Source organism: Pleurodeles waltl, chromosome 6 (genome assembly GCF_031143425.1).
Source record: "Pleurodeles waltl isolate 20211129_DDA chromosome 6, aPleWal1.hap1.20221129, whole genome shotgun sequence".
Lineage (NCBI taxonomy): Eukaryota > Metazoa > Chordata > Amphibia > Caudata > Salamandridae > Pleurodeles > Pleurodeles waltl.
In genome coordinates, this window is record NC_090445.1 from 1070667932 (window position 1) to 1070691811 (window position 23880).

Sequence of the window (23880 nt, forward strand, 5' to 3'; positions counted from 1 at the left end):
AATAAGTGACTGCAGGCACAGAAGAGGATGTTCGAGAAACAGTAGTGAAAGTCCTCGGATGAAATCCATAAGTACAATAAAAGGGTGTGGTCTTGGTCGCACTATGTATTGTGTTGTTATAGGAGAACTCGGCAAGAGCAAGATATTCTGACCAATTGCTTTGTGTGGCATTACAATAACATCTCAGATACTGCTGAAGTTCTTGATTCACTCGTTCAGTTTGCCCATTCGTTTGTGGATGGAAACCCGAGGATAAAGAAATCTCAATGTTAAAGAAGGCACAAAAGGCTCTCCAGAAACGTGCTACATATTGATGCCCTCTGTCCGAAATGACCTCTTGAGGAAGACCATGGAGGCGAAAAATATCCCGTAGAAAAATGCGTCTCATTTCTGGGGCCGTTGGTAGTTTCTTCAAGGCTGAAAAATGGGCCATCTTGGTGAATGAATCTACGGTCACCATGATTACTTGGTTACCAGAGGAGGTAGGTAGAGAGCATATGAAATCTGTGGATAGAGTACACCAAGGAGCGGAAGGAACCGGTAAAGGTCTTCATAAACCTGCCACCTTAGTTCGGGGTGTCTTAGTCTGGGCACAGACTGGGCATGCTGACACATAGGTTTCAGTGTCTGTCTTTAGCGAAGGCCACCAAAAAGATCGCTGAAGCAGCTCCTGGGTCTTCCTGATACCTCGATGACCGGCTATAGGAGAATCATGCCACATTTGCAGAGCTTCTGTCTGCACTTTCTTGGTAGGTAGGAAAAGAGCATGTTGATGATAGAAGTAGTTGTCCTTCTTCTGCAAAAAAGGAGTCACTCTATCCCATTCAGAAGCAGACATAGGGGGTCATTCTGACCCCCGCCGGCAGCGGATGCCGCCGGCCTGGCGGAAACCGCCAGAAGACCGTACCGCGGTCGAAAGACCGCGGCGGTCATTCTGAGTTTCCCGCTGGGCTGGCGGGCGACCGCCAGAAGGCCGCCCGCCCGCCCAGCGGGAAACCCCCTTCCACGAGGATGCCGGCTCCGAATGGAGCCGGCGGAGTGGAAGGGGTGCGACGGCTGCAGTTGCACCCGTCGCGATTTTCAGTGTCTGCCACGCAGACACTGAAAATCTATGTGGGGCCCTGTTAGGGGGCCCCTGCAGTGCCCATGCCAATGGCATGGGCACTGCAGGGGCCCCCAGGGGTCCCACGACACCCGTTCCTGCCAGCCAGGTTCTGGCGGTGGAAACTGCCAGAACCAGGCTGGCGGGAAGGGGGTCGGAATCCCCATGGCGGCGCTGCTTGCAGCGCCACCGTGGAGGATTCCCAGGGGCAGCGGGAAACCGGCGGGGCACCGCCGGTTTCCCGTTTCTGACCGCGGCTGTACCGCTGCGGTCAGAATGCCCATGGAAGCACCGCCAGCCTGTTGGCGGTGCTTCCGCGGTCGTTGGCCCGCCAGGGTCAGAATGACCCCCATAAACTGGTACTCGGATTGAATGCGTTCTTGAAAAGATTGAGTAGCTCCGATGATTCTGCTAGACTCAATAAGATGTGGAGAGGAGTTCTGGGCTATGTCAGGATATCTGCTGGATAAGGCATCTGCCACTAAATTCTGGGAACCAGGTATGTACGTGATCACAAAATCGTACTGGCTAAAGAAGAAAGCCCATCGAGCCTGACGACTGTTTCGACACTGAAAGCTCCGGAGACACTGGAGATTACGGTGATCAGTCCTAGCTTCAAAAGGCTCTCTGGAACCCATCAGGAAATGCCTCCATTCCTTACAAGCTACTTTGAGAGCGAGTAGTTCTCGTTCCAGTACAGAATAATTTCGTTCAGCCTCTGATAGGATATGAGACAGATAAAAGACAGGATGTTCCAATCCATCATTGTCTTGATTCTGCAGCAGAACTGCTCCAATAGCTCGGTCTGAGGCATCAGTCACAACAATAAATTTCTCGGTATTGTCAGGATGACGCAACACGGGTGCTTGGGTAAAGGCTGTCTTTAATTCTTGAAACGCGCGTTCAGCCTCCTTGGTCCAAATGAAACCCTTCTTCAGGTTCTCTTTCTTAATTGTTTGTGTTATGAAACTTTGTAGGTGGGCAAAGTTATGAATAAACTGACGATAAAAGTTTGATAAACCAAGAAAACATTGCGTTTCTTTAATGGACGTTGGAGAAGGCCAATCTAATATGGCACTGACCTTGTCAGGATCCATGGATATTCCGTGTTGATTAATACTAAACCCGAGATACCTTACTTCAGATTTATGGAACTCACACTTCTCAGGTTTACAAAACAATTGTTTTTTCTTGAGTCTTTCCAGGACTTGCAGGACATGATCTACATGGTGCTCAGGATCACGGGAATATATCAAGATATCATCCAAATAAATGACTACATATTGATTGAGTACATCAGAGAACCCTGAATCCATAAAACTTCGAAAAACAGAAGGGGCGTTGATCAGTCCAAAGGGCATAACACGGTACTCATAGTGCCCAAAAGGGGTACGGAAGGCTGTCTTCCATTCATCTCCTTCCTTGATCCGAAGGAGATGATAGGCACCCTGTAAGTCTAATTTGGTAAATATCTTGGCTCCTTGAATGGCATCCAATATATCTCTGATTAAAGGCAGTGGATATCGATCCTTAATCGTTATTCTGTTGAGTTCACGAAAGTCCACACAAGGACGCAGATCCTTAGTCTTCTTTGGGACGAAGAAGAGAGGAGCCCCAGCGGGGGACGTGGAAGGAGCAATCAAACCGTTGTGTAAGTTGTCGTCTAAATATTCCCTTAGCACCTTCTTTTCTTGGTCTGACCGAAGGGGACGACTTCATCAGGAATTAAAGGAATAGCACAGTCATAACTGCGATGAGGTGGCAAAATAGGATTACTAGGTTTCTGAAAAATCCTGATATATTCCTGATAACAATCTGGAACCCCCTGGATAATATTGATAGAGTTAGTGTTCTCCTTAGTTGACTGACAGGACCTTTTTGGAGTCCAATAAGAAGTAGTGGAATAACAATTCTGTTGACAAAATGAAGACGTTAGGGATATAGTTCGTGTTTCCCAATTGATATAGGGGTTGTGTCGGGCTAACCAGGGAATTCCCAAAATCATGATGTGATTTGATGAGGCTATGAGATCAAAGGCAACGTGTTCTTGATGCCCCCCAAATGTCAAACAAAGAGTAGGAGTTGAGGCCACCACAGGTCCTGAGGTTAACGGAGAGCCATCCACCGTGTGAACATGCTCAGGAGTTTCTTTAGGAATGCAGGGAATTCCTTTACTCGTAGCCCAGGTCTCATCCAGATAGAGTCCACTGGCTCCACAATCAAGGAGAGCCAGAAGATGTTCTGCTTGATCTTGTGAACTTTGTAACTTGACCGAGAGGATAAACAGGGTGGACATGCTTTCTTTGGAGGAACATATTGATGGTACTTCAGCTCCTCCCGTCTCCTTCCTCCTTACAGGGGACGGGAGCTGGCGTTTCCCGCAGGCCTTGAGGGACTACCGGACAACTACGGATCAGGTGGCCAGCCTTACCACAGTATAGGCAAAGTCCCCTTCGTCGTCGTTCCTCCCTTTCTGACTCCGTCAATGACCCACGAACTAGATCTATCTGCAGGGGTTCTTCATGGGGAGGTGGAGAGGCTTCAGATGGACTATCTTCCGTTCGCCGACTGCTAGCACGGAAGGTACCGGACTGGTATGGAGCTCTAGTTCTACGTCTTTCCATATTGCGCTCTCGAAGTCTATACTCGATGTTCATAGATTGATCCATTAATTCTTTCAAAGAACAAGCTGGGGAAGAGTGTACAAGCTCATCTTTAATTTCTTCACGCAGGCCTCGTCGGAAAAGGGTTACGAAGGTGCGTTCTACCCAGGAGGTTTCAGCTGCCAGCTGTTTGAAGCGGGTTTTATACTGCAGTACATCCTGATTACCCTGTTGAATGTCGCATAAGGCTTCTTCAGCTGCTGCTTCTACCCCAGGTCTCTCAAACATTTGTTTGAAAACAGTCAGGAAAGCGGAATAGTTAGCCAGGACTGGGTCATCTGCAAAAACTAGAGGAGTCGCCCAAGCAAGCGCTGGACCAGACAAGACGCTGCTCAGATAGCCCACCTTAGCCTTATCCGAAGAAAACTGGAGTGGACGAAAGGCAAAGAAAACCGTCAGGGCGTCCAAAAATTCCTTCATCTTTAAAGGATCTCTGGAATATCGAGGAATAGTAGCAGATACGGGTGGTATGTCCATTGATCGGGAAGACAAGACCTGTCGTAGGCAGTGTTCTCTGCCCGTAACTGTTGTAACTCTTGGGCTTGTTGTTGGACAGTCTGTAACATGGCTTGAGCATTTTCTGACGCCTCTCCCTGTGGATCTTCCATGGCGCTCTCGCAACGCAGAATCTTTTGGCGTTGCAATCTGTCACGTACTGCGCTGGATTTCTCACCTCTGGATTTCGGATTGACGAATACACCAAGGCGGTGATTCTAACCGCGGCGGGCGGCGGTCGCCGCCCGCCATGCGGTTACCGCCAAATGACCGCACCGCGGTCACAAGACCGCGGCGGCCATTCTGGCTTTCCCGCTGTGCTGGCGGGCGACCGCCAAAAGGCCGCCCGCCAGCACAGCGGGAAAGACCCAGCAACGATGAAGCCGGCTCCGAATGGAGCCGGCGGATTTGCTGGAGTGCGACGGGTGCAGTAGCACCCGTCGCAAATTTCAGTGTCTGCTAGGCAGACACTGAAATTCTTTTTGGGGCCCTCTTACGGGGGCCCCTGCAGTGCCCATGCCATTGGCATGGGCACTGCAGGGGCCCCCAGGGGCCCCGCGGCACCCCCTACCGCCATCCTGTTCCTGGCGGGAGACCCGCCAGGAACAGGATGGCGGTAGGGGGTGTCAGAATCCCCATGGCGGCGGAGCACGCTCCGCCGCCATGGAGGATTCTGCAGGGCAGCGGAAAGTCGGCGGTACACCGCCGACTTTCCGTTTCTGGCCGCGGCTGAACCGCCGCGGTCAGAATGCCCAGTGGTGCACCGCCAGCCTGTTGGCGGTGCTACCGCGGTCATTCGCCCTGGCGGTTTTTACCGCCAGGGTTAGAATGACCCCCCAAGTCTTCTACAGGTCCTGGATACTCCCAGATAAGGGCGACCCCTTCTAGTGGCCACGGTGCCGCTTGACAGGCTATGCCAAAGCAGACCGTACCCTCCAGAAGGAGTCCCAGAGGGAAAAAACCCCAACACTGGGGAAAAAACCTCTAACAGGAACTCCTGAAGGAAAACAAGAAAAAACAGGACTTGACAACAGGAAACAAAAATAGGCAATATCCAGGGTAAAAGGCAGGAAAAAAGGAACAGGCAAAAATATCCCAAGGCAAAAGCAGGAACAAAGAACAGGCAAAAATATCCCAAGGCAAAAGCAGGAACAAAGAACAGGCAAAAATCTCCCAAGGCAAAAAAGCAGGAACAAAGAACAGGAGCGAACAGCACAACCAGAAGGAAGTGTTTGCAACACAAGGAGGAACAAGACTGACTGACTTATATACTGAGAAAAGGGAAGTGACATCACAGGAAAAGGAAGTAACACCATCTTGGATTGGGAAAAGCCCATAGACCAGTATAGGAAAAAGAAAGTAGTATAAAAGAAAAACAGAGCATGCAGGGACAAAAACATGAAGAAGACAAGATGGACACAACATGGATAGAGACAGGCAAAAAGACCAACAAAACCCCACCACCAACAACAAAAGAAGAAAAAAGGGCTACAAGTAAGTGTAGCGTGACCGGGAGCGAAATATATGCTTCCCAGAAAGCATAGTCAAAAAACGCGGGGAGCGGCGCTCCGAATATCGGTAGCGCGTTCCACCCACGAGGATAGAAAGAGACGCCGCGTCAGAGCACGGCGTTACAACTGCCCTGTGTGCATGAACACATACATGTTCTATGTGTGCCAAACATTTGACTCTGCCAGTGCTTTTTTGTTTTGTTTCCCGCTCACCGTTCACCCCTTGCCAGTGACTCGATATGGTAGTGCCTCCTTCAACCTCATTTTCTTTCCTGACCTTCGATTTGCCTCCTAATTTTCCTGCTTGCTGGTTGACTTTGGCAGGACAGCTAACGAATGCATCTGCTTTAATTGAAGGGTCCCTTCTTGCACCATTCCCTCTCCTCAGATCTTCCAGTACAGCTGTCAAGTTGTGCGCCTGGGTTCCTGAGTGATGTGCCACCCTTTGTGGCTTTTTGCCTTGACACCAGCTGCAATCAGTTCCTTCCATTCAGATGGCAATAATTTGTTCAGTCTGCACCTGCATTCAGTCTTAATACTGCTGTCCTACTATCGGTGTCATGCCCGTGGATGCATCCACTAAACTGCCTATGTGCAACCCCAGGTACAGATTTGTGATTTGCTACATTCCTGTTTGTCTCCGGGACACATTTGCTTGTCGGTTCCACACCAGGGTACTGCATGCAGGGAATATCTGATTGGCTACTTTGTTGTTCCTGTTTGCCATCAGTTGTGAGTCTGGTCCATCTCCTGATCTGTATCCCGCTCCGGTCATGCCTTTATGTCAGCACTCATTCTACACAATGGATGGCTCTGAGTCTCCCACTGCCACAAGTCATGAGTTGAGCAAATTATGCACCTGGTAAACCAATAAATGTATTTACCTGTGTTCATTTCTCAGTGCAGCGCAATCACAGCTATCTCTGGTGCTCACGTTCAAAACATCCCCAGTGCTGGATACAAGTGCATTCTGCCTTTGTAGAGCTCCTTAAACACTAATCAGTCACTGTTCAACTTAGTTTCACATATCACTCACTACTCTACAACTGTAGCACATCACTGGCCTCATCAAGGTGTGGATATAAAAAGAATGTTTGAATATTGTCTCAAAAATATTGCCGATGGAATATCTACTACCTCAATATTGTGAAGCTAAGTGTATATAAGTAAGAGTAGAGTTGCTGAACGACGCATCAACTATGTACCTTGAAGATCTATAATGTGAAGTAAAATATAGTCATACATTTCAAAATATGATGTTTCTATTCCATAGGGACAGTGTAACCTTACCCTAATTTAGTAGTGCTATTGTGTCTGTATGCTTGATTTCAATGTGCACTTGTGACTCTGTATTTATGATTAAGACCAGTCTTCTGTTGGTGTCTGTAGTTCACTGGTTTAAGCATTTGGTTTTCTACCAGGTTATTTATACATTTATTAACAATTATTATTATCCTCCTCTCTTAATGTATGTGTCTCCTTGTTTGCACTATAAAAACTTTATATTTTCCATTGGCTCACCCCATCATGCATGTTTTATTTGCATATTTGTTTGCTGCTTCAATCATTTTCCCTGTGAAATGCTTTATTGGTGTTTTTGCTGGGATGGATTCTTAGATATGCTTTTCCAGAAAATTCGATTTTTCATGTTGCACCATCTCATTGGTTATGTGACGCAGGTGTGCGTTTTGTCTTTTTCGGTTGAATGTTTGCAGGTTTTGCTATCCTTTGTGGATCCACTCGGACAAACGCGTTGATCTTCTTATCCTGTCTGTACTGGCAAAGACTGTGTAATTGACACTATCTGCCCTTTATGTGATGATCACTTTACATGTGCAATTACAGAGCCCTTTGTGAATACAACTGCATAATAGATTTTCCAGTTGCATGTGTGGCTCTGAAAAACAGGTCATCGGGTGCCTTTGTCATATGCAGTGGAAAACTGATCCACAAATTGGGGGTGCAACAGGTGAAGAACTATGACTTTTATATATCTGTTTGATTTGTCGTTCACTCAAAGCATGACATTCTCAGATCTCAAATTGCAATAGGCATGGTATCTGCATAATGTTTGCTGCCAAATGGATGGGACGGAAATCTTTATTCTTCCTAAAAAACTACAGTACTTTCAAGGTAATCATTTTCCAGACAGGGAGCACATATATAGTCAGAGTACTAAACGGATGAACTGCTGTATTTTGGATTATCCTGAGACAATGGCATGATACTTTAGAGGAGGGCAACTCCTTGTGCCCTTCTTGGAGCAGACAAACTGTGCTTGCCAGTAGGAAAAATCTATGAGACAACCTGTTCACTGGACAACGAAGACTGAGATTTTCCTAACCTTGGTGTCATAAAGGCTAGAGATTATGAAAGACACGGAGACGAGTATTATGATTTTCTTTTCTTGCATTTTATTAAACAGCAGCCAAGAGAAGAAAAGACTACGTCACCCAGAAATCCTCAGGCACAGAACTACCAACATGACATCACAATAGTACCACCAATAGGACATGAAACACCACTACAATTATCTTGACTGAGAGCAACAAATCTTTTCTTGTCAAGAGTCAATTAAGATGAATCACAGAGAGCACAACTTAGGAGATCTGTCACTAGATCCTAGAGGGAATCCAGGAGCAGTAGAGGAACAACAGTCCGAAAGGATGGAGTAGATGTGTCAAGCCGCCAAAAGGGTTCCAGGGAAGAAGTGTTTTCCACGGGGTTAAGTTGACATAGTGGTTCTCATTGATGGCACTGGGACTGCAGAAGAAATAAATCAGGGAGGGTTAATAAAACAGTGGTGGCATAATACCTGCCTCCGTATCTTTAATAAAATCTAGCTTTTCTGACACCAAGGCTAAGTAATCTCAATTTTATTACAAGTCTTTGTTCAATGCATAGAAATGACAGAGTCAGACACATGAGCGATTGTTTTACATTAAACAGCTATGAATATATTAACATTAGGCCAATCTGCATATTTGAGAATATCATGCAAACCTGCACCCACCCAGAAAGTCCTAGAGGCTTTAGCCCCTCTGGCTGAACCGGGACCAAAGGAATCAGTATTAATGCCATCTAATGACATAATCCATTTCAGCCAACGGGCCAAAGTTGGAGCACAGACTGGTTTGTGGGGTTTCTGAAATGAAATGAGCAATTGGGAAGCCGAGGGTGTTCTCATATCTTCAGTTTGTGAAACATACATTTTCAAGCAATTCCCCACATATAACTTTAGTTGAGAAGGGCAAAAAGAATAATGAACTGACATTACATTTTAGTGCGTCTATGTACTTGAAAAGAAACACCAAGGGAGAGTAATTGAAAGAAGGCACATCCAGAGCTTTGACATCCTAAACTCGTTTTAAAGAGATCAAACACAAAAGCATTCTTAACTTTGCTTATAAATGTTTGAGAGTATGCCACGAAAAAACATATGTAACACAAAGTTAACATCCCACATGGTATTATATTTGCGAAGAAGAGAATGAGCAAATCTTACTCTCTGTGAAGGATGACAGACCAAAGGGTGTACTGTCATGGGTCTTCCATCCACTCTGACGTGCTCGGCCAAGATCACAGATCTGTAGGTATTAATTATACAATAGGTTTGCCTTTCCCTTGCGTTGCTAAAGAAGCTAAGAAGTTAACCACCAAAGGTATATTTGCTGAAAGGGGATCTAAATTCCTGTCCATACACCACCGACAACTGACCAACCAGGCCGACTTTTAGAGTTGTGCCATGCCAGCAGACCAGGATTGTTGAATGAGGTGAACAGCTTCCCCCGAAATTCCTGTGGTTCGCCAGGAAGACCAAAATCTTCCAAGTGATGAGGAAAAGAGAGCTGTCTAGAATAAGGTTTGGACAAACTCCCTGAGGGTTGAGAAGCATGTCAGGAAAGAGAGGAATCCAAACCGGAAAGTCTGAGGCCAGTTCCCATAGCGATGAGTACCAAGGTTAAGCCTGCTGAAAGGGGCAGACCAGAAACAGAGATGATTGTTGCCTGCGGACTTGAGCCAAGACTCCGGCAATCAAGGTGTAAAGAAAGGTCTGAAGCCAGGACTGTAGAAACGCATTTGTGGCCAGAGCATATGCGTCTGATCTTTAATGAAAAAGGAAAGGACAAGAGAATTGAGATGGGAAACAAAGATATCTATCAGCATGGTGCCAATGATCGAAGAAAGATGATTGAACACAGAAGGATGAATCAGCCAATCGATTGAATCCCGCAGATGACTGGAAAACCTATATGCTATGAAATTCAAATTGCCCGGAAGGACTCTGCTCTGATGGAGAGATTCCTCTGTAGACAGAATTCCCAGAGACTTTTGGCCAGACCTGAACGAGATTTAGATCTAGTACTTCCAAGATTGTTTATATATCTGGCCACTCACAGATTGTCCATCCGTAGGAGAATAGTGCACTTTACTCTGTCTTTTGCAAAGGTCTGGTTGGCAAAGGAACCTGCAAGCATCTCTAAACACCTGATGTGTAGGTTTGATTCCTGAAGAGACCATTTACCTCTAGTCAAGAATTGACCACATCTTGCACAATAGCCTGTCCAACGTTCATCGGATTCTAAGACCTGGGCAGCATCAGATTATAAGATCTGGAGTGGCAGAGAAAATCATTCTTCAGTTCCAGGCATCTAAGTGATTCAATCACCAGAGGAGCTCTTCCCTGAAATCTGGATCTATGAGTACCGGATCTGAATATGAAAACCTTTGCAAAGATGACAAATTTTCAACCTTTGCAAAGCACAATAATGAAGAGTTCTAGAAGAAATAGCCTGAATTGAAGATGCCAGAAGTCCCACAAGAAGAGCCTGAGATCTCAGAGAAAAATGAGAAAGGGTTAGAGCCTGACTGATTTCTTTTTTTATCAACAAAACATTTTGTTGAGGGAGCTGTAGTACAGATAGAGAAGTGTGTATTAGAAAACCCAGAAACCCCAGACATTTTGATGGGAAGAGAGAAGATTTTTTAATATGAAGAAACCTAGGGTAGAACTAACAGAGAAGTAAATGGGAGAGAAAACAGTTTTTGTCATGAACCATGATGAGAAAGTTGCCTAAATACACAATGAGCCTGATGCCCTAACCCTAAGAAAGATTAATACTGGCTTGAGTATCTTGGTAAAACACCAAGAGGCGAGGATAACAGAGAAAGGAAGAGTCTTGAAAGGGAAGAAAGAATGGCCCCATTGAAACTGGAAATATTTAATGTATGAATTATGACTGGAACCGTCAAGTAAGCATCATGAAGATTAAGTTTTACCAACCAGTCATCCTGAAGAACGTCACTGAGATAGAGAATGGTTTCCATCTTGAGATGATTGTGCTGAAAAAAACCTATGGGAGAGACATAGGTTTTTTCGATGGCCTGTTTTGCTAACAGTGACTGAAATTCTTGAACCTGAGAGAACTGTTCCTGAGAAAAATGTAGAGGACTGGGAAGGTGAAGTTGAACAGGTGTATGGTAAAGCTCTATATAATTACTTTGAATTACCTGTGTCACCCAGAGATGTGTTGTGAGAGAAAACCAAACATTTAGACAAAGAGCTAATCTGCTTCTTACAGGATAAGGCCAGAATTGGAAATTCTTACCTGAGAATTGTTCTCCTTTATTTCTGTATCCCCTGTTTTGGAAACCTCTGGAGTGTCAGGGATATAAATGAGGCTTGTAGTCATGGTAGGTGTCCTGATGGGACGCTTGATTGGAGGAGCCTCTGTTAATGGCATGTCACCTTCGGGGCTAGCGGTCATCAAAGCAACTCCTTCCTTTGCCGACCCTGCCAAAAACCTTAAATAATAAATCTTCTTTATGGAAAGTTGGGCTTTGTCAATGGTGGCAATGGTGGAAACATATTTGGCCATTTCCTTAACAAAGGAGTTTCCGAACAAGAGACCATTTGCTCATTGCCCCTCCTCCTTGGTTGCCAGGCTGCTAAGCTTATAATCTATTTTCTTCAGAAGGCTTTTGCATCTTTCCTGTGATATCTGGACATTAGCATTGCCTAAAATACATAAAGCCTGTTGGTCCTGTTAGATAGGGTATCTGAATTAACCTGCATACCCTCTGTTTTTGCCTCTTCGGTTAAATCATCATTCTGTTTAGGGGACTGACAAGGTCTGAAATTCTGTCCTGACAATTAGACAGACTCTGTCCACTCCTGTTTTTAGCATCCTTCCCAAATTTATTGAAAAACATTAACATGTTTGAGTCAATGACAGCGGCAGCAGTAACATTATTGGGCAGGAAGGGGAGGACATTCACATTTTAACTTGTTTCTGGAGGTTTTATACAGTGAATGCCTTAGTTAGAAGGAAACATAATCCGAAACATGTTCCTTTGGGAACCACTCAGTAGAGTTAGGATGATTAATTAACAAAAGGGTCAAACACGGTTTCCCTAAATGATCTACCAGATCATCAGACACTGGGAGAGAATCACCGCCATCATGAGGAGAAATTGTATGCTTTTCTATGGATGCACATTTATAAAAGGATCCGAGGATTCATTAAAACTGTTTATGTCATCCAGGACATCATCACCATCATCGCTAGTGTCATTCAAAAGTGTAATATGAAGAGGAAAAGATGGAGGCCCCAAAAAAGAAACCTCTCGGGTGGGAGGACCAGTGTTCTGCAGGAGGCCTTTGAGAAATGCATGTTGTGGGGCTGCACAATTCTTTCCCTTCTTAGAGAGAGCCTCACGAAGATATGAGAGTTTTTAAAAAATGGAAGCCTCTAAAGATTTTGAAACATCAAGCATGGACACAGACACCGCATGATGTACAGAATATTAAATCAAGGACTTTAAAGTATGTTTGGAAACCTGGGCTTCTTCTTCCTCAGCCATATTCAATTCAATTTAAAATGAAAAAGATCCACAGAACCCAGTGAAAACAACCGAAAAACTGTATAAAATCCTAAACTGGTACTAAGATACCCAGAAAGGGTTAAATTCTGAAGTATTAAAGGGAAAAAGCCTTTAAGAGGAAGGACTGAGTGAAAGAGGGTGTGGTAAGGGAAGGGGTTACTCGTCACAGGCTACAAGAATCACACAGAGCTTACCAGCACACAAAGCTTCCCGGTGCGTGACCTAGCCTTGAAGGGGGATGACTCAACAAGCCTGTGAGTAATGCTAAAGGAATGAGGAGAAGGGCGCTAAGAAAATACGGTCCAATACCAGAGCAGCGTGACCGTTAGGGGCCCTAACAATGAAGGAAATGTACCAAAGTAAAGTCACACGCAGCAACGTTCGAGCACAAAGCATGTGCAAGACCCTACATGAAAGGAGGCTGATTGCGAGAAACATGAGTGAAAACCAATAAGAAATACAATAACAGGTCAGGATAGTGAATATACATATAATGATATAAAAGAAAGCAAAGTACTTGTTGCTCTGAGTCAAGATAGTTGCAGTGATGTTCAAAGTCCTGTTGGTGGTACTATTGTGATGTCATGTTGGTAGTTCTATTCCCACGGTTTTCAAGGTAACATAGTTATTTTTTTCCCTTCGCTGCCCTTTAATAGAATGCAAGAACAGAAAAGCATAATATGGGCCTCTTGCCTTGTAATAAAACCTGCTGCCTAGTAAACATGAAAGCAAGATTTAAATTTTCAATATAGGTCGTCACAGCTTTGGGAGACGTAATGAGGATCATGCATGAAGTACATCCTGCTCTGCTATAAGCTGCACACATGGGCTCCCAATGTCCTAGAAGTAGGGAATGCCCGAGCATGTGATCCAGTATTGGGCAGAAGCATTGCCCTAAGGTTGGAAAATACTCCTCTCATTAACTTCATGTCTTTCTTTGGATCTCAACATTCTTTCGGATAAGATTGGTCACCCTAACCTCAGAACAATCGGGAGCACCATCCTATAACTCATAGTTCTTGAGTTATTGTGTCTTTAAGGACATCTTGCATCTTAACCCAAGGCCTGGGTGTCCTTTTAGTGACATTGGATGCTAGCTAGACTAGTGAGTGTCACAGACCCGTGGGACACCCACTACCTGAAAATCATGATCGCCAGTTTATGACATACAGACCCCTGGATTTTTTTGCACCATCAGTGACATATCAAGGGCCACTCATTTGAATGAAATCCCAGGAATACCATGGAAGTGAAAATCGTACACACTTCCCTTAGAGGTTAATCCTTAGTATCAGAAGAGATGACATACTGGTGACTAACCTGGGGGTAAAATGGTTTGAGGGAGAGAGAGTGATGGTTCTGGTGTACCTGGTGCTCCTGAGAGCATGAGCAGGACCTCTTAAGTTCTAGTGTCAAGGCACACTCCTACAGTCAGGAAAGATACTCTGCAGTAAGAACATAATTGCTCAGACATGAAAGATGTACAATCAGCCTGAGATGCAAGTCTTTAATAAAATATACAGAAGAAGAATTCATATAAGAAATTCAAGTCCATGTGAAGGGCACTTGAGGACTGACCCCAGCACTGAATGCTGAATGAGTTTTCTGTAGTGACTGCTCAGATGATTCTGAAATCTTTATCTGTCCTTAATGTTGTGTTATTTCACACAATTAGTAATTTGCCTTTAGCCAAGGCATTTTGTATTCAAACTCAGATTGCTAGAATGTCCTTGAAAAAGAAAGTGATACCAAAACTAAAAGCACCTGGTTACTGCACTAATCTGAGGTCCATCTAATGGGCCCAAACTGCTGGAGTGTAGAGCAGAGGTGAAAAAATTATGAATGTAGTCAAGGAGATGGGACATGGCGGAGCTGGCTGAATGACCAGGATCCAGGGTTCAAGTTTGTTGTAAGCTATCAGTAAGGGACGGACTTTCAAGAGGCGTTGCTTGACCCCAGCTTTGAAGCAAAGGTACCTGGTTTACTCTTGTCCTAGGCATCGGGATTCAGAACCCAAAGATGGTGCTGATGAAAGATAGATCTCGCTCCTCAGACTAATTGATTTAAGCCAATAGGGGGAGGGTGTTTGAAAGCAGGACACTGAGGTAGGAAATAGAAGGTTGAGTAAACAAACATGTTAGGCACTCAAACCTTCCTGCAGATGACTGAATATTTCCTGGAAGGCTGTCTCTAGGAGGAAACAGGGGCAGGAAATGAAGGCCTTTAATTAGGCGGCAGGGTAGTTGAACAAGTAAACAGCAAACAAGCAGATCAGCCAACCTTGAGGTCAGCAGGAAACAGAGGCCCTCATTACAACCGTGGCGGTAAATGTTCCAACCCACCTTGCTGATGGCCGCCAACATACCGTGACCGCGGCGGTATTCCGCTACGGGATTGTGACCTACACAGAGAAATCTGCTACTATACAGACACCCATACAAGTCCGCCACACCAAAGGTCAGTGAAAAACTGGCGATAGCCAAACCCACACCGTTACGCCAACAGGAACATGCCCACTATATCACGACCCACGAATCACCGCAGCGGTCTTTCAATCGTGGTAAACCATTGGAGGTACAGACTGCAGCGCTCAAAATACACACACATTTACAAAATACCCCCACATTGGACAATTCAAACTACACACACCTGACACACATACACCCACCACACCCACACACTCACAGCACTATAAAACACCCCCCACATTACCCACAACCCTTTCAACGAAAAAAAAAGATTGCCTACACAGAGAGACACAAGCCAGGAGCACCCACTCAATCAGAGTCACAGAACACCATCACCCATACACCATCCACGCACCTCACAGCATGAACCCCAACACATCACCGCACACATCACCCCACACAACCTCACACATATCACACACCACATCCATGGCACCCCAAAGACACCCCAGGTTTTCAGAGGAGGAGCTAAGGGTCATGGTGGAGGAAATCATCCGGGTAGAGCCACAGCTATTCGATCACAGGTGCAGCAGACGTCCATTGCAAGGAAGATGGAGCTATGGCAGAGAATAGTGGACAGGGTCAAGACCGTGGGAGAGCACCCCAGAACAAGGGATGACATCAGGAAGAGGTAGAACGACCTACGGGGAAGGTGTGTTTAGTGGTTGCAAGACATCAGGTAGCTGTACAGAGGACTGACGGTGGACCCCCACCTCCTCCCCCACAACTAACAACATGCGCATGTCTTGGCAATAATGCATCCTGAGGGCCTGGCAGGAGTAGCAGGAGGACTGGACTCTGGTAAGTCAAATCTTTACTACTTTATCCCCCCCTACCTGCATGCCATCACAAATTCCTACCCCTACCCTCACCCCATCACTCCACCACCTCACATATATCGCACTATCACAACTCACCCATTCCAATACCAAGCCCTGCATGCAACAACAAAGCATGGACCCCGAACACAGACCTGCATGGACACCCATCACAACAGCATGCCCAGTAGAGAGACTCACCCAGCCCACAAAATCACCACTCACACAAGGCAAACCTGACAGGAAAATCACAGCCATATAGGAAAACACACCCATTCACAAGATGGCACACGCAGACACAATAACACTGCATTTTCATCCCCATAGGACCCCTACTCAACGTCACCAGAGAGGAGGTGCCAGCTACATCTAGTCCCCCCCCTGAAGAGGCCCACAGTGACGTCAGCAGCTCTGCACGCCTGGATCAGGATGACCAACCTGGCCCATCAGGGACCTCTGAACAGTCGGGTACCCAGCCACAGTCCCAACCCACCACAGAGCCTCCCCCCCCAGGAAACACCAGCACAGCACCCACCCAGCGGGCCCATGCCACTGTCCCCAGGACACGTCAATCAGCAGTGTGTCCACCACTACAGGGACCCCAGGCAACCCCACAAACACATGACGATCAGGGATCTGGGGTCAGTGGCAGTGGGCACACGGTTCAGGGGACAGAGGCACAGGACAACAGGGAAGCTGGGAGGACTGCTGTGCAACAGGGGGAGGACAGGCCCAGGGAACCCACTCTCTACGAGGCACTCTCCAACATGCTGGGAGCATGCCATAATTCCCAGGAGACGATGGGCCAGATACTGGCCAAGTTGGAGGAGACCCAGCGGCTGCAGGAGGGACAGTACCTGGGGATCAATGATGACCTAACTAACATTTACACCATCCTGGTCACCATTGCAGGGGTGCTGGCTGACATGGTCAAGACTATGAGGGAGGCAGTGGCACAACAACGGGCGCCTGACACTAGCCAAACCGATGAACAGCCTTCCACCTCCTCTGGAGGCCCCCCCACAGGACCAACAGGCCACCAGCACCCCACCGCCTGCAGAAGGAAAACCACCCCGCAAACGGTCCCTTCTATCCAGGCAGAAGCCAGAGAACATTGCCAAGACCCCCGCCAGGAAATAAGACTGTCCTAATTGTCACCCTTCTGTTCCACTCTGTCACCCTGTTCACCTAGAACTGCCATTACCCCCCTTCCTATGCCCCATTGGACAATGCACCTGTGATCTCAAGAGACTGGACTCTACCATGGACTTTCCTCCACCATCACCCCAGCCCATTGCACACCCCCTCTACTTATGAGCACTTAAATAAACACCCTTGGAACAAATACTAATCTGGAGTCTGTCAAATGATTCACATATGTATTAGTACAACATTATCAAAGCATTGCAACTCAAATGTACATTGAAATATACTTTGGAATGATCTTTGGTGGGCAGCAGTACACATAGCAGAAGCCAGAGTGGGGCACAGAGATCTGAAAATAGAGATGCCAAAGGGTACAGTCAGTGGCCACACACATAGGGAAATCAGTCTGCCGTGTACAATGTCCAACAGAAAAATGAAATGTAAAGTGAACCTACAGTGTCTTACCTGTTTGTCACTGGAAGTACTGCTGAATAATACTGATTATGTTGTCAACATCTTCTTCCTCTGCCTCCTCTTCCTCACTGTCCACAGGCTCCACCGCTGCCACAAGGCCATCCCCAGGCTCATTCTCTTGCAGAAAAGGCACCTGGCATCTCAAGGCCAGGTTGTGCAACATGCAACGATGATCTGGCACACCTTCTTGGGTGAGTATTACAGGGTTCCACCTGTCAGATGGAGGCACCGGAATCTGGCCTTCAAGAGGCCGAAGGTCCTTTCAATAATCCTCCTTGTACGCCCATGTACCTCATTGTAACGTTCCTCTGCCCTTGTCCTGGCATTCCTCACTGGGGTCAGTAGCCATGAGAGGTTGGGGTAAGCAGAGTCACCTACAAATATTAAGGGACAACTGTTAGACACACACTATCCCTTAGGGACAACTCCATACCCAGACACCTACTCATAGTGTATGGGGATCTTTGGCTCACCTATTAGCCACACCCGGTGCCTCTGGAGTTGGCCCATCACATATGGAATGCTGCTTTTTCCCAAGATAAAGGCGTCATGCACAGAGCCAGGATATTTGGAATTCACATGGGAGATGTACTGGTCCGCCAAACACACCATCTGCACATTCATAGAGTGATAGCTTTTTCTATTCCTGAAAACTTGTTAATTTCTCGAGGAGGTGGGTGGACAAACGCCACATATGTGCCATCAATGGCACCAATGATGTTGGGGATATGACCCAGGGCATAAAAGTCAGCTTTTACTGTGGCCAAATCCTCCACCTGGGGGAACACGATGTGTTTCAGCAGGGGAGACAACACTCTGGTCAACACTTTGGAGAACATTGGCTGAGACATCCCTGATGCCATGGCCACTGTTGTTTGGAAGGAACCACTTGCCAGGAAATGGAGCACTGACAGGACCTGCACTAGAGGGGGGATACCTGTGGGCTGGCGGATAGCTAACATCAGGTCTGGCTCCAATTGGGCACACAGTTCTTGGATTGTGGCCCTATCAAGTCTGTATGTAATGATAATGTGTCTGTCCTCCATTGTCGCAAGATCCACCAGGGGTCTGTACACCGGGGGATGCCGCCATCTCAAATTCAGCCTCAGCGGTTGAAGCCTATGGAAGAGAATGGTGAGCAGAGGGTCATATTCCCACATCTATTGCACTAATGATGATTTGTTTACTTTACAGAACCAAAATTTGAACCCGACTGTCAGTTGCCATTCCAATGTCTGCTGTGATGCAGTTAGGTGTCCCCCTGAAATGGCAGATGCCTGACCTGTGAGGAGGGACGAGCGGAAATGAGGTAATTGCGCTAGCGTTGTGCGCTGTCGCGGTAGGTGGTCGAACTTCACATTGGTTATCATTGGGCCCTATAGGTTCCAGGAGCCACTGGCCATGTACGCCGGCGCCGGCGGTGACGTGACCGCCAGTTTCTATCTATCCACCCACTTGCTACCTGACCTTCAACAGGAGAGGACCTACACTGCAAGTGCTGCTGTGACCTATGTCTGGAAGCGACAATGGCTCATGTGTCTGGGGAAAGGACCCCTGCCTTCACTGCGGAGGAGTTGGAGAAACTGGTGGATGGGGTCCTACCCCAGTACACGTTACTATACGGCTCTCCAGACAAACAGGTGAGTACACTGTGAGCATGATGCCTGGGCCATGAATGTATGGAGTGCTGTGTATGTAAGCCACATGTGGAGAGGAGGGCCGAGGCGTCCTGGCCAGAGTGCAGCATGTAAGGTGGACAATGTATGGCGTCAGGGGATGGGAGGGATCTGGTGGTCCATGAGTCTGACAGTCCGGACGGTTGACTAATTCCCTTATTTGCTGTCTTTTCCCTGCAAGTCAGTGCCCACCAGAAGAAGGGCATTTGGCGTGCCATCACCAAGGAGGTGCGGACCCTGGGGGTCTTTGACAGGCGGAGCACCCACTGCCACAAGAGGTGGGAGGACCTGCGCCGCTGGGCAAAGAAGACGGCGGAGGCCCAACTTGGGCTGGCCTCCCAACGAGGAAGGGGTGCCAGTCGCACCATGACCCCTCTGATGTTCTGCATCCTGGTGGTGGCCTATCCAGAGTTGGATGGGCGCTTAAAGGCATCACAGCAGCCACAAGTGAGTACAGATACTCACTCCTGACTTTGCGCACATTAAGAGGTACCTGGGTGCGGGTTGTGGGTTATGGGTGCCCCTAGGCCAGGGCGAAAATGGCAGGGTAGGTCCCTTGTTGGGCAGGCTCTGAAGCACTCCTCCCCCAATAGTGTTAGTGGGCATCTACTACTGGGCAGGATCCTGTGGTTTCTGGTGTTCAGCTGATGGCGTTAGGCACTGTATCCCATGGGCTGGTGACTATCTTAGTAACTGGTTAGGCATGGCCTAGTGCATAGGGCTGCTCCCTGTGTGTTGTGTCCGCCAACGGTAGTGGTGTTGCTGGCATTGGCCAAGTGTATCCTCTGTCTCTCCCCCCCCTTTTTGTTTTGTCACCCTGTCTCTGTGTGCATTAGCATCATCTGGCGGTGGAGCAGAGGCACCGTCGACGACGGGAGCTGCATCCCAATGGGCCTGGAGGCCAATCCACCGAGGGTGAGGGCATCAGTGGGACGGAGGGTGAGGGGAGCACCACGACGGGGACAGGAGGGGAGACCACAGACAGCGAGTCCTCCTCCGATGGAAGCTCTCTGGCAGTGGCGGACACCCCTGTGCCCACTGCAACAACAGGTACAGCTGTCACCCCCCCTTTCCAGCACCATCCTCCCAGCAGCCCCTCAGCGTGTTTCCCGTGCCTGCTCACCCATGTGGGTGGGCGTCTCCTTCGCCACAGGCACCTCAGGCCCTGCCCCAGTCAGCCCTGCTGCCCTCAGTGAGGAGGCTATTGACCTCCTGAGATCCCTCTCTGTTGGGTAGTCAACCATACAGAATGTCATCCAGGGTGTAGCAGGGCATTTGCAACAAACAAATGCATACCTGGAGGGCATTCACTCTGGCGTGGTGGCCCAACAGAGAGCATTTCAGGCTCTGGCCTCCGCACTGATAGCAGCCCTTGTCCCTGTGTCTAGCCTACCCCCTCCAACTTCCACTACCCAGTCCCAATCCCCTCAAACCCAGCCTATCCCAAGCACACCTTCAGACCAGCATTCACCCAAATCAACACACAGAAGTGGTTCAGGCAAACACAAGCACCACACATCATCCCACAGGCACTCACTCAAGCACCATGCCCATGCAGACACACCAACACCCACTGCCTCCACTGTGTCCCCCTCCTCCTCCTCCTCGTCCACCTCCCTCCCAGTATCGTCTCCACTCACACCTGCATGCACTACATCCTCATCCACTACCTCCATCACCAGCACGCCCATCACTACTCACCCCTCACTGGCAGTCACCACCCCCACATCCATTCACACATCCCCTGTGTCCTCTCCCAGTGTGTCTGTGACCCCTCCTCCCAAAATACACAAACGCAAGCACCTACCCACCCAACAGCCATCCACCTCACACCAGCATCCAGCACATACACCTTCACCCAAACTCAGCAGACAGACACCACCTACCACCACTCCCTCTTCCTCCACTCCCAACCCCTCTCCCTCTTCCCACCCCAGTGTGTCTAAAAACTTTTCCTGGCACACATTGACCTGTTCCCTACCCCTCCAACCAACCCCGTCCCGTCCGCCCCCTCGGGCCAGGGTGTCCTGAACCCAGGCCAGCACCTCAGCCACCAAGTCAGCATTCGCTATGGTACCTCCAACTCCCAGAGGCTCAAAGGGGACACCCGTCAGGCCAGCCAGTGTGCCACCAACCCCTGCAAAGGACCAAACCATTCTCTCACCTGCCAAGGTGAAGAAGGGGACGACATGCAGCAAGGGCAAGGAGCACGACCCACCCAGCAAGGCCTCCTCCAAAACTCCAGCTGCAAGAGCCAAGGTCGCAACAGGATCTGCCAAGGTGAGGAAGGGACAGAAAACACAAGGCAAGGCACTTTAGCCGTCAGAGGCTGCAGGTGAAGGTCTGGTGGCCACCAGCAGAACCGCCACCCCCACCACCTGCACCGCGGGCAGCACTGCCAGCAGCCCCGCCGCAGGCACCGCCGCAAGCACCGCCACCTGTACCGCCACCTGCACCGCCGATGCCACCACTACTGTCAGCAGCAGAGCATCCCCAGAGGGCAGCCGTCTGAGGCTGCAGGAGAAGGGCTAGGGCCTACTTCCACCACAGGCAGCACTGGCACCTGCACCACAGCCAGCACCGCCAGCAGCCCCGCCGCAAGCACCACCACCTGCACCACTGACAGTAGGACCACTACCAGCAGCAGCATCCCCAGTGGGCAGCCATCCGGGCCTGCAGGAGACAGGCTGGAGCCTCCCACCACCACTGGCAGCACCCCCACCAGCACAGGCAACACCACTAGTTTGCAGCCTTAGGTGCCGCAGCATGGAGTCTAGCCCTGTCTCTTTGGACTATCATGCAACCTGGTCCCTGGAAATCCTGTGCCTCTGACACCCAGGTGAGGGAATGCGAACTGCCACAACCCAAGTGCTGCATCACTCGGCACAAGGCCCCCTCCAGAACCAGTGGAGAAAGGTATCCACCCACCCAATCCTTAGCAGGATGAAGCAGACAGGGCACAAGGCCCCCTCCAGAACCAGTGGCGAAAGGCATCCACTCACCCAGTCCTTGGCAGGATGAAGCAGACTGGGCACAAGGCCCCCTCCAGAACCAGTGGAGAAAGACATCCACTCACCCAATCCTTGGCAGGATGAAGCACACTGGGCACAAGGCCCCCTCCAGAACCAGTGGAGAAAGGCATCAACTCACCCAATCCTTGGCAGGATGAAGCAGACTGTGCACAAGGCCCCTCCAGACCCAGTGGAGAAAGGCATCCACCCATCCAATCCTTGGCAGGATGAAGCACACTGGGCACAGGGCCCCCTCCAGAACCAGTGAAAAAAGGCACCCACTTGAGAGATTGTAGCTTTGCACCCACCAGGAGCAAGCAGTGGGCAAACCACCCACTTGAGAGACTGCGGCTTTGCACCCCCCAGGAGAAAGCAGTGGGCAAACCACCCACTTGAGAGACTGTGGCTTTGCATCCCCAGGAGCAAGCAGTGGGCAAACCACCCACTTGAGAGACTGTGGCTTTGCACTCTCCAGGACCAAGCAGTGGGCACGGAGCCCCCTCGAGGAGTAGTGGCGTTATTTCATCTTCAGCTGAGGGCCCCCCCTTCCCTGTCCCCCTGAGGTGACTGTGTGTTTTCGACCTGATGCCCCTGCAGTGTTCTCTCTGTATTGAGGCAGGAGTCAAGTGTGGGCTTGGCCCATGATTTTTGGCCCAGTGGCCCACAGACATTTGGAAGGGACAATGTACGGCCTTATGTACATATTGTATATTTTTGTAGATACTGTTTTAATTATCGTTATGTAGATCTGCCTATTTCTAAAATTACACTGATTTAACTCTATTCTTTTTGTCCTTGAGTTCATCAAGGGGGGAATGGGGTGTAAATGTACTGTTGCTGCATGTGTTTGTGTGTATGGTGTTGTGGGTGAGGGTGGGGGTGGGGGTGTTGGTGTTGCGTGTGTATATCACTCTCATTTTCCTCCCCTCCTCCCCTGTGTACTAGGTGCAGTACTCACCGTGGTCGTCGCCGCCGTCTTTCGTATTCTTGGTAGATGAGGAGGTAGGACATCATGGCAGGACCTGTAACTCGGGCTCCGTGGCGTCCTGGTTCTTCGTTGAGTGTCGAGAGGAGAGTAGTTTCCCTTGCAAACACTGTTTCCGCCGTGCTTTTGATTGGGTTGGTACCACCCCGGAAAAGCTGGCAGATTGGCGGGTTGTGATGGGGTGGGTGGTACATTGTCTTCCGCCTGTCTGTTGGCGGTCACCGCTACCGTGTTTGTTGCTACCGTCGTGGCGGTGGGAGTGTTAAAGTGGCTGTCTGTGTTGGCGGTTTCCGCCGTGGTCGTGATCCCATTTTCTTTACCGCCAGCCTGTTGGCGGTATTACCGCAGCATTAACACTGACCGCCAGGGTTGTAATGAGGGCCAGAGTCTTTTAACTAATCAGCACCACATGATTGTTCAAACAAAAACTCCAAGCATTTGCATTTAGGTAAACAAATATTTTAACAGCGCATAGTAGAGTACAAGCCACCTTCCTAACTGGAAAATGGTGATGATAAAGAGAACAAACAGCACAGGCAAACTGAGGTATCTGCTCAAAACACATAACGTGCCTGCCCACCTAACAACACCAGTTGCTTCCCAGAACCTTGAAGTGGCCTGGTTTGGCGTTGCAAGTGATCCCCTA

At 48.5% G+C, this 23880-nt stretch overlaps 1 long non-coding RNA gene across 1 annotated transcript in view; it reads right to left on the reverse strand.

Annotated features, from left to right (window-relative positions):
* Window positions 1–8190: 8190 nt before the first annotated feature.
* Window positions 8191–23880, reverse strand: part of LOC138302079 (uncharacterized) — a 167167-nt gene continuing 151477 nt past the window's right edge. The window contains exon 4 of the long non-coding RNA XR_011205261.1: window positions 8191–8534. This is a non-coding gene — a long non-coding RNA (uncharacterized lncRNA). The remainder of the gene's footprint in view (window positions 8535–23880) is intronic.